Here is a 14,332-nt window from a genome sequence, read left to right as displayed (position 1 = left end):
TTTAAGGAATGAATTCCATGCAATTAACTTTCCTCTTAGAATTGCTTTCATAGTGTCCAGAAATTTTGATATGTTGTATCTGTGTTCTCATTCACCTCTAAAAATTTTTCAATCTCATCTTTGATGTCTTCTGCAACCCATTGTTCATTCAGTAGCATATTATTTAGTCTCTGGGTGTTGAAGTAGCTTTTATGTCTTATTTTGTCATTGATTTCTATTTCCATTCCATTATGATCTGATAGAATGCAGGTTAGTATCTCTATATTTGCTAAGAGTTGCTTTATGGAATAATATATGGTCTATTTTAAAGAAGGATTCATATGCTGCTGACAAGAAAGTGTATTCTCTCATTGAAGAATAAAATATTCTACATATGTCTGTTAAGTATAAGTTATTGAATGTATTCTTGAGTTCTATGGTTTCTTTTTTCAGCTTTTGTTTGGAAGATGTGTGGTGAAAGAGATGTGTTCAAGTCACCCAAAATTATTGTGTTGTGGTCTATTTGACTCTTGAATTTGAGAAGAGTTTGATTTATGAATGTAGATGCTCCATTGTTTGGTGCATATATATTTATAATTGTTAAGTCTTGTTGGTGTATGGGTCACCTGAGCAGTATATAGTGTCCATCTTATCCCTTTTGATTAACTTTAGCTTGAAGTCTACTTTATTTGATATGAGGATGGAAACTCCTGCTTGCTTCCACAGTCCATGTGATCAGTATGATTTTTCCCAACCATTTACCTTCAATCTGTGGATATATTCTCCTATGAGATGAGTCTCTTGAAGGCAGCATATTGTTGGGTCTTTTTTGTTTGTTTGTTTTTTGATCTAATCTACTGGTCTATATCTTTGGATTGGTGAGTTTAGGCCATTAAAATTCAGGGTTATTATTGATACATGATTTGTACTCCCAGGCTTTTTTGTTTATTTTTGGTATTTAACTTAACTTGGTTTCTCCTCTGATTAGTTTTTCCTTTAGTGTAATACCTCACTCTGCTTATTGTCATCATTGTTTTTCATTTCTTTTTTGTGGAATATTTTGCTGAGGATGTTCTCTGGTGCAGGCTTTCTAATTGTAATTTTTTTTTAGCTTTTGCTTATCATGGAAGGTTTTTATTTCATCACCAAATCTAAAGCTTAGTTTTGCTGGATAAGATTCTTGGTTGGTACCCATTTTCTTTCAGAGCTTGGTATATGTTGTTCCATGATCTCAGGGCTTTGACGGTCTGGGTTGAAATATCTGCTCAGATACAAATTGGTCTCCCCCTCTGTGTGATCTGATTTCTTTCTCTTGCAGCTTTTAAGATTCTATCTATTCTGTATGCTAGGTGTTTTCGTTATAATGTGCCTTGGTGTAGATCTTTTGTGATTTTGTACATTTGTTGTCCTGTAAGCTTCTTGTATTTGGTTTTCCAATTCATTCTTCATGCTTGGGAAATTTTCCAATATTATCTCATTGAAGAGATTGTGCATTCCTTTAATTTGAAGCTCTGTGCCTTTCTCTATCCCAATAACTCTTAGATTTTGTCCCATAATTCTTGGATATTCTGTTCATGGTTTCTTATTATCTTCACTGTGTAGTCAACTTTATTTTCCAGATTATATACCTTGTCTTCATTATCTGACATTCTTTCTTCCAAGTGATCTAGTCTGTTGGTTGTATTTTCTCTCGAGTTTTTTTATATGGTTTATTGTTTCCTTTATTTCAAGGATCTCTGATTGTTTTGTTTTGTTTTGTTTTCAGAGTCCTTATTTATTTCTTGAAGTAATCTTTTGCTACCTGTATTTGCTCTCATCTCTTTGTTGGAGTGATCAATTTAGGTCATTCTTTAATTCACAGATATTTTAATTATAAACCTCTGAACTCCTTCTCTGACATTGCATCAACTTTGCTGTCCATGAGCTCTGTTATTATAGTATCCTGGTTTGTTTGGGGCACTTTCCTCCCTTATTTTTTCATGTTGTCTATGTGTCTTCCTTTCTTGCAGTGTGCATCTGAGATATTACAGTTTCTACCCTATATTCTTGTAGTTCCCATGCAGATTGTCTATACCTCACCTTGATGTTAGGCTTCCAGATCCTGCTGGTGTCCCTCAATGTATGCTACTTCAACTGAGGTGGTGGTGACAATAGCCGAGGTAAATGCAAGAAAATATTGGAGGTGCCCCAAGATGGATGCAATGTCTTACAGAGATGGGGCTGAAAGGTGGACCTTACACTCTCTTTGGGATGCCTGATCTGAGATGCAGCTGCTTCTAGGTACTGTCTGTTGTCAAAAAGGTAGGGGATACTGTGTTGGAAGGCTATGGTGATGACTTCAGTGTCCCAAGATGAAAGTGGATTAGGCTTGGGCTACAAGGTGGAGAGTGGGGGTGGCAAACTCAAACTTACCCTGGGCCTGGATCTCACACGAGTCCATGAGGGTGGATCTGGGTCGGGCCTAAGCTCCTGTGGTGGTCTTCTAGTTGGAAGAGGTGGTCCTGTGCCGGAGGCTGAGCTCCGGAGGGTGTCTGCCGTGAACCCAGGCCTACTGTCAATTACAGCCATTCTTAAGCATAAATCCTTTAACTATATGCCTGTTTTATTTATGATTGAGAGAAAAGTATTTAAAATGGTCCACAGGCTATCCATGATTTTGTATATACCTTCCTCTCAACCTTTTCTTATATGTAATCTTAGCATTCCAATCATGTAGATCTCTTTTCAATGTTTCCAATGTGTCATTTTTATTTTTTTCTGAATCATGTCCTTTCTTACATGTTATTGTCTCTGTCTAGAATGTTTTTCTCCCTTTGATTATCTCCAATCCTGTCATCAAATTCCATCTCACATGCTATTTCTTCAAGAATCATTTTGACTTTCAGTCTAGATCAAGTAAGTTCTCTTTATTCATATCTGCAGACTGAATTTCCTTTACATTAAATCATATACCACATGTTTATACTCATGTGTGTTTTCCTTCACACCACAAGGCCAACTCCTTAATTTTAACATCTATTCATTTTCTACTATACCTCCACTGAAAAGTGCAATGTCTCCAACTTTCAACATAGTAGATGTTCAATATCAAGGAGAATACATTGTAGTTGCCTTTGTGATATTCTTGTTTCTTTTCTAGTGTAAGTCTGCCAGTATTCTATCCTTGAGAAAATTGGTCACTATGGAAGCATGGTGTTTCAGTGGTGGGTGAGCAATGAAGAAGGGATGTTTGAGAGAGATATCTGTCTACCTCTCTCCTTCTACCCTTTGGGGGATGTAAACTGTCTTTTGTTTTTGTTATTCTTTAAAATCAATAAGTTAAGATTGTCTAGTGACTATCTACTTCCTCAAAAGAAAATCAATAAATTGGCCCTATTTTTGTTTCAGTCTGTGCTTTATTGGAGCTGAAGAATATTAGAGCCTCTTTAGATTTTGAGGATTAGAGATATATAAATATATCCATGGTAGGATGCCTCGGGATCAGAAAAGAGAACTGAGAGTTTTATAATGAAGAAAACTCTAAGTCAATTAAGACAAAGTGCCCCTGAGGCAGGACAAGGCAGATGTGTGAACAAAACGGTGAAACATTAGAAAAACCTAGCTCAGTTGTACTAAGGAAGCGAAGCCACCTTCCTCCTAAAGGCTTTGTTATCCTGGCAGGCCAGTTAGGCAGACTGTGTTGCTAAGTGGTCCAGCAGGAAAGAAGAACTATACCTTACATCATTATTATGTGCTAGAAATGGGTGTACCTCCTTCTCAAAAATCAAGAAACTTCATCTTTGGAAAACTCTTCCAATTCTGGGGAACTACTTCCCCTTCTACTTCTGAAAAGCAAAGGCTTTATCCCACCGATGCTGTGGTAATTCTCAAAAGGTAGTGCTGCTGTCATGCTCAATGAATCAGAATGATGGCTGCCTGGAGTGACCAAACCCTGGCTTTATTAAGGATGGCTCAGAAGCCCTTTATGATGCAAGATTCACAGGGACATGCTTAGTCCTGGGACCAGAAAATTGCTAAATCCTTTGTATCTCATTTTTCAGACCAGAGGTAGGCTATGTGGTAGATTGAAGGTATCATCAACTTCTTTGACATTCTTCCCTTAAAGAGTAGGACAATTTTACCTCCCTTTTACTTGAGCTGGCCTCTGATGACTTTGAGCCGTAGACACAGGATAAGTGATACTAACCAATTCTGGGCCTAACTTTTCACAGGATGAGTGATTCCTGCTCTGCTTTCTGGGGAGCTCTGAGCCATGAAAAAGTCTGACAACCTTGCAGGAGAGACCACACGGAGAAACTCTGATACCTCAACAGAGAGGAAGACAAGTGATTCATTCTAGCCACCTCACAAAGGTACCAGGCATGTGAATAATGCCATTATGAAGCATGCCAGTTAGATACCAGACCAGCCCCCAGGGAAATAACTGAGTGAATTATCTCATGCATTATAGAACCCTGCCTGAATTTCTGACCCACAAAGTTGTGATATTCACAAAATGGTGTTTTGTTTGATACCAATGTATTTGGGAGTCATTTGTTACATAGCAGCATTAAATGGAATCATTTGGGTGAAAAGATGTGAGTCAATAATACAACCAAACACCAAAGTATTCTTGAAACCCATCTTTTATTTTTCTTCTGCCTACATGTTAATCTCTATATGAGAGATTCTTTGTAAGAGTGAAAAATGTACTATTTAGAGAATTTAGGTTTCAGACACTCAGTACTGCAGGTGTTGTAGCTGTCTGACCTTGCATGAGCTGTGATGCCCTGAATTCTAGCCCAGCAAATAGTTGCAAAGTGCATATGAGGACTGCTATATATAGATTAATTATACGAGTTATGAGATAAATTTCATCAATTGTATAAAAGACAACAACTGGAATGGCAGCAAGCATTTTGAAGAAAATGCTTTCCCTCTAAAACAAAACAAAACAAAAAATACAGGCAATATAACTAAAGCAGACCAATTCAAACCTCCTGTCATTTGAGGAGAACCACTAAGCAACCTGAAAACTACCTATCCAAGAAATAAGGATGAACCCTCAAGTAAGAGGGAAGGAGAGTCTACAAAGGTTTAACTTGAGGCTCTTTGTATGCCCCTTCTCTCTCAGCTCAGTGGCATGATACATCAAGCCAGCCCTGCAGACAACAAAGAATCTGACTGCTTCAGATTGTCTTTCAGAGCACCATCTCCGGTGCACAGTCAATATTTTGTTCACATTTGCAGCTCCCTGGAAAAATCTCTATTCTCAGAGCATGGTAGGTATGTGATTTGACTCAGAGCTCAGATCAGTGCCAGGGAGAAGAGGAGGAAGTCTACCCCCAGGGCATTACTAAAACAATAGCAATTCCTAGCAACTTTCAGCTGCCTAAGTGAAAGGCTGTGATTTCAGCTGAGGTAAACAAGAGGCTGGCCAAGAATTTAAAAGGAAATCCAGGAGTAGGCAACTACAAGAACTCTGAAAAGTTCCCCAGTATCCCTGAGTTTTTAAACAGCACTGTGAAATCCCAGGAAAATCTTGGTAGAAGAGGCGAACCTCACGCACCTATGGCTGATTTTGAGGCTCTGTCCAAGCAGCAAGTAAAAACTAAGGCTGTCTTGTAAATTATATGAAGTTTGAAGCCTTGTTTCCTCATACAGATTTCTTTTTGCAAAAGACAAAATGTTTAAAAACAAAGCATTTAGGAAAATTTGGCCATGCATTGGCTGACCACATATTGACCCCAGGCATAAACCCTGAGAAGACAATTTTAATGATAAAAATAAGAATTTAAGGGAAAAAAAAAAAATTAGCAGATGACTCAGAAGCCAGACACTACAAAAACCTCAAAATGTACAGAATTAGTCCAGGGATGTCACTAAACAAATGAGCAGCAAAAAGCAAAACAACAGAAACAATGATCATAAGCCACAAGAAACCATGGGCAACAGAGAAATTTAATACCAGCAATGCAATAATATATCCAAAAATGATCATTTTTCAACAAAAAAATGTATGAGAAATTTTAAAAATGTAGGGAAAAAATGCATCTAACATAAAATATCTCTGAGAATGTCCAGATTGTCAGCTTTGTGGACAAAGTACTTTTGGGGGTGCAGGGGTACCATGGATAAAACTCAGGGACAGTCGACCGCTGAGCCACATCCCCAGCCCTATTTTGTATTTTATTTAGAGACAGGGTCTCACTGAGTTGCTTAATGCCTTGCTTTTGCTGAGGCTGACTTTGAAAACTTGTGATCCTCCTGCCTCAGCCTCTTGAGCTGCTGGGATTACAGGGGTGTGCCACTGAGCCAAGCAAGATTTTTAAATCAGTAATTATAAATGAAAATATTTACAGAACAAAAGAAAATTATGACAATAAGTTCTGACCAAATAAATAACATTAATGCAGAGATGAAATTGTCTTAAAAAAACTCTAGAATTAAAATTTATAATAATGGCAATGAATATTTTATAAAATATAAAATAGATCTGGGGATATGGCTCAGTGGTTAAACACCCCTAGGTTCAATCTCTGGTTCAAAAAAAAGAAGAAGGTTGTAGAGGAGGCAAAGGAGGAGGGGTAAAGAGAATGATATAATATTAATAAAGCTTCAGGGACTTGTCAAAAACCATCACATGTGCATAATGAGAGTCCCAGAAAAATAATGGGAAGAGAAAGGGACAGAACAATAGGAAATAAAGGCCAAATCCTTCTCAAATTTGATGAAAAATATTGATATATTTGAGAAGTTCAGCAAACTACAAGTAGAATAAACTCAGAGAGACCCATATGTATCTAGACATATCATAGGTAAGTTAATAAAAATTAGAGAAAGTTTTGAGATTAGTAAGAGAAAAATGGCATAGTAGACACAGGATATTCAATAAATTACTGACTGATTTCTCATAGAAACCTTGGACATCAGAAAACAGAATGACACCATCAAAGTATTAAATAAAAGCACTGTCAACCAGTATTTCTATTTATAGCTGGCTCTTCAAAATTGAGGAAGTTGTAGGACACAGCTGCACACATTTTTAATTCCAGCTATTTAGGAGGCTGAGGCAGGAGGATTGCAAGTTCAAAGTCACCATCAGCAATGTAGCAAGACTCTGTTTCAAAATTAAAAAAAAAAAAAATGAAAGGCTGGGGATGTAACTCAGTAGTATACTGTCCCTGGGTTCATTCTCTAGTACCCACCCCAAATAAAAAGAAATTAAGGGAGTAAGTCAGTCATTTTCAGAAACATAAAAATGGAAATTTCATTACTAACAGAGAAGCACTACAAGAAATAGTAAAGTAAGTACTTTACACTGAAAGAAAAGGACAGTAATTGGTGATTTGAATTAAAAACTAAAAAGGCACCAATAAAATTAATGACATAGGATTAATATAGTAAAAATGTATTGGTTTACAACAACTTTTTGTCTTATTTTAACAGACAAATACATAAAGCAATAATTATAAAACTGACCGGGTACGGCAGTACACACTATAATTCTAGTGACTTGGGAGGCTAAAGTAAGAGGATTGTAAGTTCAAGACAGCATAATGAGACAAGATTAAAAGTAAAAAGGGCTTGGTATATAGCTTAGTGGTTGAGGGCCTGTGGTTCAGTCCTCAATATTGCAGTAAAACAAAACTGTGTTTATGCACTGATAATATTTAAAAATACAGTTAGTATACCAATAATTATATAAAGGAGGGGGAAGGAAGCCAAAATATATAGAAGCAAATATAATGGTACTTGTATGCTAAACTTAAAACACTATTAATCCTAAGTAGATTCTTTGAAGTTGGAGTGTTAATCCATTGAACAATCATTCCCTAAATAATAACTTTAAAAATACAGAAAAGAAAAACAAGGTAATTTAAAAGGTTAGCTAGAAAATATAAATCAAGCAAAAAAGCAAACATGAATTAAGAAATAATGGAACAAAAAAGACAAAAGATATATAGGAAACATAAAGCAAATAGCAGACATAAATCCTACCTTAGCAGTAATTGCAGTAGGTGAAAGCATGTTAAACCATCAAAAGTCTGAGATTGACAAAAAGGATTTTTTAAATCAAACAAATATATACTCTCTGCAGAGGACAGATTTTATATTTGATAATGTGATTGCTGCTTATTTGTTTAGATAGGTGATCTACAAAAGTCACATTGGTTGAAAATAAAAGAATAAAAAGTGCTATTCTATACAAATAATAATCAGAAAAGAACCTAAGTTGTAACACTAAAATAAGAAAAATAGACTTTAAAACAAAAATCATTACCAGGGGCAAAGAAGGATATTTTATATTTAGAAGAGGGTCAATCCATGAAGAAGACATAATGGTTTATCCACATACAACTTAAGCACAGAGCCTCAAAATACATGAAGAAAACAGCAGAATTGAAGAAAGTACTAGACAATTACAAAGTAATAGCTGTACATAACACCTACTTGAAACAATGTATAGAAGATCAGCAAGAAAATAGAACACAATAAGCCAAAAAGATCCAACAGAATCTCTAAAAGACTCTGCTCAACAACCAAACACAGTCTTCTCAAGACAGATGTGCATGGTCCAGGACAGAACATGTGAAAGACCATAACAAACTCTTAACAAATTTAAAAGGACTGAAATCATATAAAATATGTTCTCCAAACACAATGGAATTAATTTTGAAATCATCAACTGAAAAAAAATGTTGGAAATTTATAACTGTGGAATTAAACAACACTCTTAGTAATGATCAAATGGCTTAAGAAGTAAAAGTCAGAAAAATTGCAAAATACTTTAAGAATGAAAATGGAAACAACATATCAAAATTCATAAGAAGCAATAAAGAAGTGATTAGAAGGATATTTACAGTTGTAAATACATATGTTTTGAAAAACTAAAAATTTCAAATCAATAATGTAATTCACCTTAAAATCTACAAAATGAAAAGCAAAATAAACTCTAAACAAGAAAAAAAAGAAATAAATGAAAAGGTAAGTGTGCACAGAAATAAAATTGAGAATCAAAACAAAAATGAAATAAAACTGCAACTTTATAATTTTTAAAGATCAATACAATTGGCAACTTCTGGTTAGATTCACCAAGAAAAGAAAATTTCAAATTATCAAATTAGGGATTAAAGAGGGACTTTACAGTAACAAAATGGACAACAAAAAAGAATATTATAAATAACCAAATGCTAATATATTAGATAACTTTGAAATGATGTACATATCTTTGAAATATAGGAACTATCAAAACTTATTCAAGAAAATAGAAAATTTGAAGAGACTTATAACAAGCAAAAAGAGAGAGAGAAAAAAGATTGAATTAGTAATTTTTAAATTTCAAAAAAATAAAAGCCAGGTTCAGGTGGTTTCACTGGTGAATTGTACCACTTAAAGAAGAATTAATATCAGTCCTTCACAAACACTTCCAAAAAGTTGGAAGAGAAAGAATTTCTTAACTCATGTTTTGATGCTAGTATGTTATCATAACCAGTCAGGTCTGGGAATGGTTTCCCTATCACTAGAAAAACAACAAAAAATAAAACAGTCAAAAAATAAAGAAAAAAATACAGATTCACAAATGTTTTCTGAATGCAGAAGAAAATCTCCCCAGAAAATATTAGCAGACCATTAGAATTGATTCCAGTAATGCAAGATTAATTAAATATCTTGAAAACAAATAATGCATTACACTATATTAACAGAGTAAATTATTGAAACCACATAATCACCTCAATATATGCAGAAAAGAATTTTGGCATAATTCAATAGCTTTTCATGATTAAAAGAAAAAGAAAAATAACACCAAAATTAAGAATAAAAGGAATTTGCTCAGCCTAATAAAGACTATTTATGAAAAATCCATAGCTAAGTAATACTAATGGAGAAAGGCTGAATGTCTCCCCCATGGAATCAGGAACAAGATAAGTGTCCGCTCTTCCCACTTCTTTCCAGTATTGTATTGGAAGTTCTAGTTGGGGATATTGAGTAAGAAAATAATCAAAGGGAATTCATATTGCAAAGGAAAAAACAAACTACTTATTTATATATGACAAGGTATTGCAGACAGAAAATCTGAAAGTATATACTAAAACACTATTTGTATTAATAAACATATTCAGGAATATTTCAGCCTATACAATCAATATAAAATATGATTGTATTTCAAAACACTAGCCATAAATAAATTGAGAGAAATAATGAAGAAAATAATCCTTATATCCCAGCATTGCAAAAAAGGAAAGAGTCCCATTTATAAGAGGATCAAAATAATAAAGCATCTGAAAATAAATTCAATAAAAGAAGCACAAGGCTGGGCACTGTGGCAGACACCTGTAATCTCAGAGGCTCAGAAGGCTGAGACAGGAGGATGGAGAATTCAAAGCCAGCCTCAGTAACAGGGAGGTGCTAAGCAACTCAGTGAGATCCTGTCTCTAAATAAAATACAAAATAGGGCTGGGGATGTGACTCAGTGGTTGAGTGCCCCTGAATTCAACCCCTTGTAACCCCCCCACACACACACACACACACACACAAAAAGTGCAGACTTGTGCACTCAAAACTACAAATGATCATTGAAAGAAGTTAAAGCAAATCTAAAGAAATGAAAAGACATTCATCTATATAGATTGGAAAACTTAATACTGTTAAGATGATAATATTCCTTAAATTTATTGTGATGATTAATTTTATGTGTCAACATGATTGGGAGACTATTTTATTCTGGATGTGTCTGTGAGGATGTTTCTGGGTGACATTAACAATTGAATTTTTAGAAAGAATGAAACAGATTGCCCTCCCTAGTTGTTGGGGTTCTTACCTAATCTACTGAAAGTCTAAATAAAAGGCTGAGCCAGAAAGAATTCCCTCTTGCCTCTCATTGAGCTATGACATCAGTCTTCTCCTGCTTTAGATTCAAACTCATACTAGAATGAATATTGTACATTCTCTTGGATTTTTTTTCCAATTTTGTATTTTTATTTATGTATTAGTACTAGTGATTGAAACCAGGGGAAATTTGCCACAAAGTATTTACACTGACTGGGACATTTTAAAGAAGTGAAAAAAATTTATGTTATGAGAATATCACTCAATATATCTGTAAAAAAAAACACATGAAAAATACTAATCAAACCTCTGAGTGATATTATTAAAATTATTTACCTGATTAATAATTTTATCTGACTTTTCCTTGACAAAAATCATTTTAACCATGGAAATACATATTTTCTTGTATATTCAGTTGTTTGTATATCAGGTATATATTCAATTATGTATCAAGTTGGGCATATTTTTCTTGCAATTAAAATTGACCCCCCAAATTTCTTAAAACTATTTACTCAAAAAGTATCTTTTTTTTTTCATTTTGGCTGTGTGTGCTGTCAACATATTTTTCCATTCTAAGTCTTGAACTTTTTCTCTTCACAATTCCATTCCGTCAAAAACTCATGTACACGTGTATCTTTCCTAATTCTTCCCAAACTTTCAACTTTATTTTAAACTATTCAGATTACATTATCTGTTTCTTAGTCTTGTTAGCTTCAATAGAATCCTTTCAGCAATGTCAAAATAAATGAAGATTAGAAAATAGTTAATCCTTTACCATATTCTTGACTAGATTCTGTGTTCTAACACATAGCGTTTTCTTTTTTAATCCTTTCCAGCAGCTGTTATTTCATAGCTCCATTTATATAGTTTCATAAAACATTTTGCATATTTACTGTCGAGCAAAAAGTACGAATCACCAAAAAACTCCTTAATATTATCCCATTCAGATAATGGTTTAAAAATACAGAAAAATACACTCAAGATCCTTCCTTCCAGTTTTTGAAAAATATGCATTATCATTATAGTCACGCTAGTGTGCAATAGCACACCAGAATTTCATGCTGTTGTCTAAAGGTTAGTTGGTACCCACCGATCAACCTTACCCCATCCTCCCTCCTCCCTACTGGCCTCAGTCTCTGGCAACCATCTTTCCATTGTCAACTTCTTTGAGCTCAGTGCTTTAGACTCCATGTATGAGTGAGATCATGTGGTGCTTGTCTTTCTGTGCCTGGCTTATTTCACTTACCATATGATCTCAAGTTCATTATGTAATGATGTAGCAAATGACAGGTTTTCATTCTGTTTTATGGCTGAATAATATTCCATGGTGTATATATGCCACATTTTCTTTATCTGTTAATGGAGACTGAGGTTGTTTTCAATTCTTGGCTATTTTGAATGGTACTATAGTAAACATGGGGGTGCAGATGTCTCTCTGATTTCATTTCCTTTGGGTATATTACCTAGCAGTGGGATTGCTGGATCATATGGTAGTTTTATTTTTAACTTTTTTATGGAACCCAATACAGTTTGTCCTCCTAACCATACAGTAATTGTTCTCCTCTCTCTCCTCTCTCTCTCTCTCTCTCTCTCTCTCTCTCTCTCTCTCTTTCTCTCTTGCGCGCGCATGCGCTCTGTGTGTGTGTGTGTGTGTGTGTGTGTGTTTGGGACTGTGGATCAAATTAGAGCCTTACACACGCTAGGCAAGTGCTCTACTTCTGAGATACATGCTCAGCCACTTTTTAAAAGCTTCTCGTAGACAGTCTTTCAAGTAGCCCAGGCTGACTCCAGCTTGCCATGTATTTGCCTCAGCCTCCCAAGTAGATACGACTACAGCTGGGCATCATTGCACCTGGTTTATCTTTTACCTTTTTGACAACAGCCATTGTAAGGGGACTGAGGTGATAGGATGTTTCATGGTAGTTTTGATAGTTGATGTTTAGTGATGTTGAGCACTTTTTTTCATATACCTAGTGCCTATTTGTATGTCTCCTTTTGAGAAATATTTGTTTGGATCTATTGCTCAATTTTTAATCAGATTATTGGCTTTTGGCTTTTGTGTGTTTGTGGGGGGGTGTTATTTTGTCATTGAGTTGTTTCAGTTCCTTACATATTTTGGACATTAACCCCTCATCAGATTGATAATTTGCAAATATTTGGTCTCATTCCACAGGTTGTCAGTCCACTCTGTTTATTGTGCCTTTGCTGTGTGGAAGCTTTTTACTGAGGTGTACTCCAGTTGATCTATTTTTGTTTTTGTTTCCTATGCTTGTTGGAGACTTGCCCCTCCCCCCAAAAAAATCATATGCCAGTTCCAACATCCTAAAGTGTTTCCCCTCTGTTTTCCCTAATATTTTAACAGATTCAGATCTTACTTATAAATGTATAATCAAATTTGAATGGATTCTTTTTTTTTCCTGGTGCTGGGACTCTAACCTAGGATCTCATGTATGCTAGGCAAGTATTCTACCACTGAGCTGTATACCTCCAGCCCTGTGGATTTTTGTATGAGGTAAGGGATAGGGATTTGTTTATAGCCAATGAAAGGAAAAAAAGTTAAAAGAAAAGCTATAAAGATGTTTCAGAAGTTTAGAACCTATTTTTTTTCCTCTCCATTAAGTGGAAACTGTGTATTTCCTGATAGAGGTAGAAACTGTGACCAGAGCCCAGATGATTTTCCTGAATAAAGATTTTATTGAACTGAAGATGTCTTCTTTCTGATAGCATCCAAATGAATAAGTCACTAGATTTACAAAAATTAAGGAAATCCTAATGGGGCATCATAGAGAGCCACATGGCTTTCAGCTGCAATTGATTTTCTGTGAACTGAGGATGTTTCTAAGTGGTCATGGATGGATGCAACACTTCCATTTTATATTAGATTATTTCAGAAACAGCAAGTTCAGAATCTGATTTAATTTGAAAGATGATAAAATTATATTTCTTTGCTGATTCTTAGGTGGTAGAAAGAGATGAGAAGAAGATTTTTTATTTTGTTTGTTTTGTTGCTGTTTTTTTCCCCATTTTCAACCCTCCCTAAGTTAATTTGACAGAAATAGCTTTTACAACAAGACAACATGTGATAGGAATTACATCAGGGATAATGAAAGTGTCAGACAAATGGCAAAACATAATTGGGGTGGCTTGTTTTCGCTTCTCTGAAATTGTAATACATTTGACAAACCAAGATGTTGTGTCTGCTAGGAAAACATAACCAAGGCAATCCTCGGATAGTACTAGATGGTTGATGATAATTAATAATAACAGGAAGAATATTCCAAGAATATTTCTTAGTAGCATAGAGGAGGGCCAAATTGCATGACCAAGGCTAAGATTGATGTTTTTATTTCTTTCAGAATAATCAAGTGAAATTTGAGTTGAAGATACATTAAAAATAATTGAAAACACAAAGACTTCTGCTTAGTTTTAAAGTAATTGACTATGCAACCTTAAGCAAGTTTCTTTTCAATCATGTCTGTATACATTCTTTATACACACACACATACAAACAAAAACACACAATGTGTGTGTGTGGGGGGGGGGG

The sequence above is a fragment of the Marmota marmota genome, unplaced genomic scaffold (assembly GCF_001458135.2).
Source record: "Marmota marmota marmota unplaced genomic scaffold, marMar, whole genome shotgun sequence".
NCBI classification, from domain to species: domain Eukaryota; kingdom Metazoa; phylum Chordata; class Mammalia; order Rodentia; family Sciuridae; genus Marmota; species Marmota marmota.
Note: the sequence above shows the minus strand (reverse complement) of the source record.